General features: G+C 37.2%; 1 pseudogene; it reads left to right on the top strand.

Annotated features, from left to right (window-relative positions):
• The first annotated feature begins 1,758 nt into the window (after nucleotides 1-1,758).
• LOC118636563 lies at nucleotides 1,759-2,429 on the top strand (annotated as a pseudogene).
• The last annotated feature ends 3,199 nt before the right edge of the window (nucleotides 2,430-5,628 follow it).

Here is a 5,628-nt window from a genome sequence, read left to right as displayed (position 1 = left end):
TCAGGTACTCGGCATAAGAAGACTTCTTGATGTTGTGGCAGATGCTGATTGTTAGTGAGCCTCAATTTTAATTTCAATGGCCCACCTGGGTGGGGTTGAATCTCTGAGGGAGGGTCTTCTGCCTTTCCCCAGAGCTCTGGGAAGGAGCACAATTTCCAGGGTCCTGTGTGGCTGCAACTCAGAAAAAGCTCTGAGCCCCGTCCAAATCCTGAGTGTCCCCACACAGTTCCAGTCCTGTCCACCCTCCATTTGCCAGAGCTCAAGGTGAGTGGCTGTGGCTATTTTAGCATCTGTCCCAGCTCTGCGCTGTGGAGCCACTTGGGAGTTTAACCCAAGGGCACTGCTTACAGCTCAGGACACTGCTTTCTGTGGGCTCCCAGCCCCCCTCTCATGCCTCCACAATCCTAGGAGGATTGAGTCAGTGTCCCTGGTTGTATGATCCTTGCAAGCTGCTTTTATGTTGCTTTTCCCCCATCGATTTGTCTGTTTTTTAGTTGTAATTCCAGTTTGGTCCTGGGAGATGGTCTGTGTAGCTTCCATTCACTCCGCCACCATTTTGGAATCTTTTCTTTTTTTCTATTTTTTAATTAATTTATTTTTGTTATAGATATTTCTTCTTTTTCCCCCACTGATTCCCTCTTCCCCCTCCCTCTTCACCCTGTTCGCAGCTTTCTTGTCCATGTCCATTTTTCATGCATGCATGCATATAAGTTCTGTGGTTTATCTCTCCCCCAACACCCCCTCTTCTGGGGGTTGTCAGTCTGTACCCCACTTCCACGTCTCTGGGACTACCCCATTCCTCAGACTGTTATGTTCATTATATTCCACAAATAAGTAAGATCATATGATACTTGTCTTTCTCTGTTTGGCTTGTTTCACTTAGGATGATACTTTCCAGATCCGTCCATGTCCTCACAAAGGATGAGTTCTTTCTTTCTTACAGCTGCATAGTACTCCATTGTCTATATGTACCACAGATTTTTATTCATTAGCCTACTGATGGACACTTGAGCTGTTTCCAGATCTTAGCCATTGTAAATAGTGCTGCTACGAACATGCGGGTACATATATTCTTTCTGATTGGTGTTTCAGGCTCTTTAGGGTATATTCCTAGAAGTGAGATCATGGGTCAAGTTTTGTGGAGAAGAATGGAGACACGTAAGAAGACATTGCCCCTGAAATAAACTATGAGGACAATAGCACTGCAATCGAAGTTGTTATAATATGTTCTAAATACCAGGTCATCAATATGAACATGTCCCATCTGAAACTGCTACACAAAATCATTTTGAAAACAAAGTGGTTTGTCTTTCTCTTCTATACTTTGCTTCCAATTACCAGTTCGTATTTACTTTAGCATTACTGATTATTTTCCTCTTAGTTCTGTTATTTTTAATAATATGTTTTAAAATGTTTTACTATGAGTATTTCAAACATACATAAATAATAAACATTGTACAGTGGAACATTCATATACTTAACTCAGAATCAACAATACTCAAGATTTTTTTGAAACCTGCCTTATCTAGTCCCTTTTACTTTTTATAATAAATGATTTTTAAGGTCTACTGTTAGTTGACTAAGATTAGAATGTAATAAATATCCTTAGTTATAGTATATAATATTTTCCACACAATTTTATGTATAATATATCATGATGCAATAGGTATTCTAAATAACTGATTTCTCATTCAAAAAGTAATTTAGAGAGCTGGAAAATGGCCAGGCAGAGCTTCCACGGAGTGTCAGTGCTGGCTGCTGCTGGAGGCCAATTCCAAGGTCACCAACCAGTTTGTCAAAGAATTAGGTCTATATCCTAACTGGCAATTTTTTGATATATATGGAATGGATTCTGAACTCCTTAGCATGGTACCAAGACCAGTGTGTGCAGTGTTACTTCTCTTCCCAATTATAGAAAAGTATGAAGTATTCAGAACAGAAAAGGAAGAAAAAATAAAATCTCAAAGACAAGATGTTACATTATCAGTATATTTCATGAAGCAAACAATCAGCAATGCCTGTGGAACAACTGGACAAATTCATGCTATTGCCAACAATAAAGATTAGATGCATTTTGAATCTGGATCAACCCTAAAAAAAATTCCTGGAGTAGTCTGTGTCAATGAGCCCTGAAGAATAAGCCAGGTACCTGGAGAACTATGATGTTGTCCTAGTTACTCATGAGACCAGTGCCCATGAAGGTCAGACTGAGGCACCCAGTATCAATGAAAAAGTAGATCTTCATGTTATTGCTTTAGTTCATGTGGGGACATCTCTATGAATTAGATGAACAAAAACCATTTCCAACTAACCATGGTGAAACCAGTGATGAAACGTTATTAGAGGATGCCATAAAAGTTTGCAAGAAGTTTATGGAACATGACCCTGATGAATTGAAATGCAATGCAATCGCCCTTTCTGCAGCATAGTTTGTCATTAATGAGAACACCAAATACTGTATTATTTGCAACAAAAATTCAATTTCTTCTGCCATACATGAACTAAAAATTTTTATATTTTCATTAACTTGACTAATTAAGCTTTAGATGAATTTTAAATAGAAGTAATTTAGGTAAAATATGACTCTAAGCTCAAATCTCCATTTGACATGTAGTATTCATAGTTGGAGCAAAATGAAACCCTATCATCACGTCTTCATTTAAGTGCTCTTTATACTTATATTGGCTTCTTAATTCTCCCATGGAGTCCCTTCATCACATACTGTATACACCTGACTCCTCTCTACAATCCTTAATAGTGACAGTATAATAGTTTTTCCTCCAAATCCATTATTCCTTCATCTTCTAGTCACATAGCCACCTAGCTGGAGACTACATTCTCTACCTTCCTTTACCACTATGTAAGCAATAAGGTTAGCTCAGTGGGATCTGAATGAAAGTGAATATGTGCAGCAGCTAGGCCATCTCCTATTGAAAGCCACGAAAAAAGGTGAAGGGATTAGGCAAAAAGCATATATATATATATATATATATATATATATATATATATTGCCCTGGCCAGTTTGACTGAGCAGTTAGAGTGTCAGCCCATGGACACTCTAACTGTGTTTGATTCTGGTCAGGGGCATGTACCTCTGTTGCGGTTTGGTCCCCAGCCCTGGTCCCCTTGTCAGGGTTGTGCGGGAGGCAACCAATCAATGGGTCTCTCTCACATGGATGTTTCTCTCTCTCTCTCTCTCTCTCTCTCTCTCTCTCTCTTCCTCCCACTCTATCTAAAGATAAATGAATAAGTATCCCCAGGTGAGGATTTAAAAAACAAAAAGAGAAAAAACATATACATAACACATAGACACAGACAACAGTGTGGTGATAGCCAGAGGGAAAAGGGGTTGAGGATAGGTAGAGGTGAGCAAAGGGGGAGAAAATTGGGGTGGAAAGAGACTTTGCTTGGGGCAATGGGTACATGATGCATTGTGCAGATAATGTTTTATTGAGTTGTACACTTGAAACCTATATGGTTTTGCAAATCAGTATCACCCTAATAAATTCAATTAATAAAAAGAGAATGCTATGTTAATTTCTCTAGGTTTCTAGATTTTAACTCTCTGCCTCTTTGCACATGCTAGAATATGAACATGGAAGCAACCTAGCTTTGATGATGCAGATGAGGACAACACCTTAAAGGATGAACAAGCAGAGAGATGAAAGGAATTTATGACTATAAATGACTTTGTGAAACAGTAGAAAATCCAGCAGAAACCTATAAGACCACTATGTGGGAGAAAAGTATATATATTTAATAAATAAATGAATAAAAAAAAACAAATCTCTTATTTAAGCCACTGTATTTTTGGATCTTCTTGTTATAGCAGTTTAACCTGTACCCTAATTATTACACTAATATAACATGCTACAGTATAGAAAAAATAATAACTTTGCAGATGAGTCAGATCTAGAAATTTAGTTGTCACTTATATTTGATAGTGGTAACTTATTTAAACTGTATGAATTCATTTTCTCATCTGCAAAGTATTAGGGCCAATATCTATTCCTGGTGTTGCTATGAGAATTCAGTGGATGTATACATCTTGCATGCTCCTTAAATACAGTGTGGTGTTTAATATGTGTTCTTTTATAGCCTTTTTCTCATATTTATTAAAGACAATATTTTCTGCTTTATTTAATGAACTAAATTTTTTATTCAGTATTTTCACTAATAACATCAACTGTTTTAAATAATTCAATCAACACCCAGTGTTACACAGCGTTTTTGTGTGTGTGTTTGTGACTTTTAAAATAGAATTTGAGGTATACAGAGCCATTTTTAAAGTATAGACAGTTGGCAAGAGAAAATCATTTTAACAGACTTTTTGATTTTTACAGAGCTACATGTCATCGCTATGATGGCTCAGTGAACAAACAAATATGTTTTATGTCTTCTGGGATGAAATGACTGGTAAGAGAGGCTTTTGTATTAATACAAGCCTTGAATCATAAGTCCTTACAACATTTTGGTGTTAAAACAGGAAATATGGTTAATCCCTGAAGTCTTTGCAGGATTTCATCATTGTGATTTAGTGTCTAAACTCAAATGATGAAACTGAAACAGGCATGCAATGACTCGTTAAAAATCACATAGTTTATTGAAGTGGTATACAAAAAGGGTTTGAAACTAGAGTTGTCAGACGCCATGAACAATGCTTTATTCAGTATTTAGTCTGTGCATAAGAAACACAATCATGAGAAACATTATTATTGCATTATTTTCAAAGGATATGCAGCTGTGAATTGATAGCACAGAGAAATTGGTTGAAATTATAACTGTGAAATTGGTAGCCAGACCAGGAACATATCTCACAAATATGTATTGCATTTGAGATTTCCTTTGTAAGCCTTAAAATCAATAATTTGGGGCCACTCAAGCTCAGGTAAGTCACATAATCCTATGTTGGTGACAAAATGCACCCTTGGACAATTTTCTCCTAGTGCACAGATATTTATTTTGGAAAGGGCACATGGGTTAATGGTACACCAATATTATTTGCTGCTAATAAAAAGGTGAAAGATTAATTTTTCTGGTGTTTGAAACTCCTTTCTGATCAACCAACCAGAGTAATGAGATAGAGGAAAATTGTTTCCTATATCTTGCAATCAACAATACTCACCATCTGTAAGGGATTTTCCTCCCCAGATACTGAAAGGAATTGCACTATGAGGTATTTTTCTATCAAATAGGATTAACTTTGTTCTATATGGAACACTCTTGATTTTCTCTGCCAAGGAGTGCAGCAGTTTTGTGTGTTATGCAATACTGCTCACTACAGACCGTCAAACTCATTTCATTTGTGACAAGAGCTGGAATTAAACCTTGTTCTCCAGAGATGTGATGGTCATGTATTAATCTGATCTGTGCTTCCTTCCAAGCTACCTTGTATATTGTTACAGCACTTCTCTTTCTGCTGCAAAATCTACCCTCTTCATTTGTTTGTTTTTTTGGAAGTAAAGAAAAAATCAATTTTGTGTTTGCCCTATCTATAGGAAAACGTTTCATTGACTCTGTTTGGCATGGGGTCAGCCTTCCACTGAGCTCCAGCAGGCCATGCCATCATATCTCCCTTATTCACTACCTGCTCCTCTGGCTCTGACTTCTTCACTTCCGATTTAGAAG

Source organism: Molossus molossus, unplaced genomic scaffold (genome assembly GCF_014108415.1).
Source record: "Molossus molossus isolate mMolMol1 unplaced genomic scaffold, mMolMol1.p scaffold_m16_p_2, whole genome shotgun sequence".
Lineage (NCBI taxonomy): Eukaryota > Metazoa > Chordata > Mammalia > Chiroptera > Molossidae > Molossus > Molossus molossus.
This window is presented reverse-complemented; position numbering and strand designations above follow the sequence as displayed.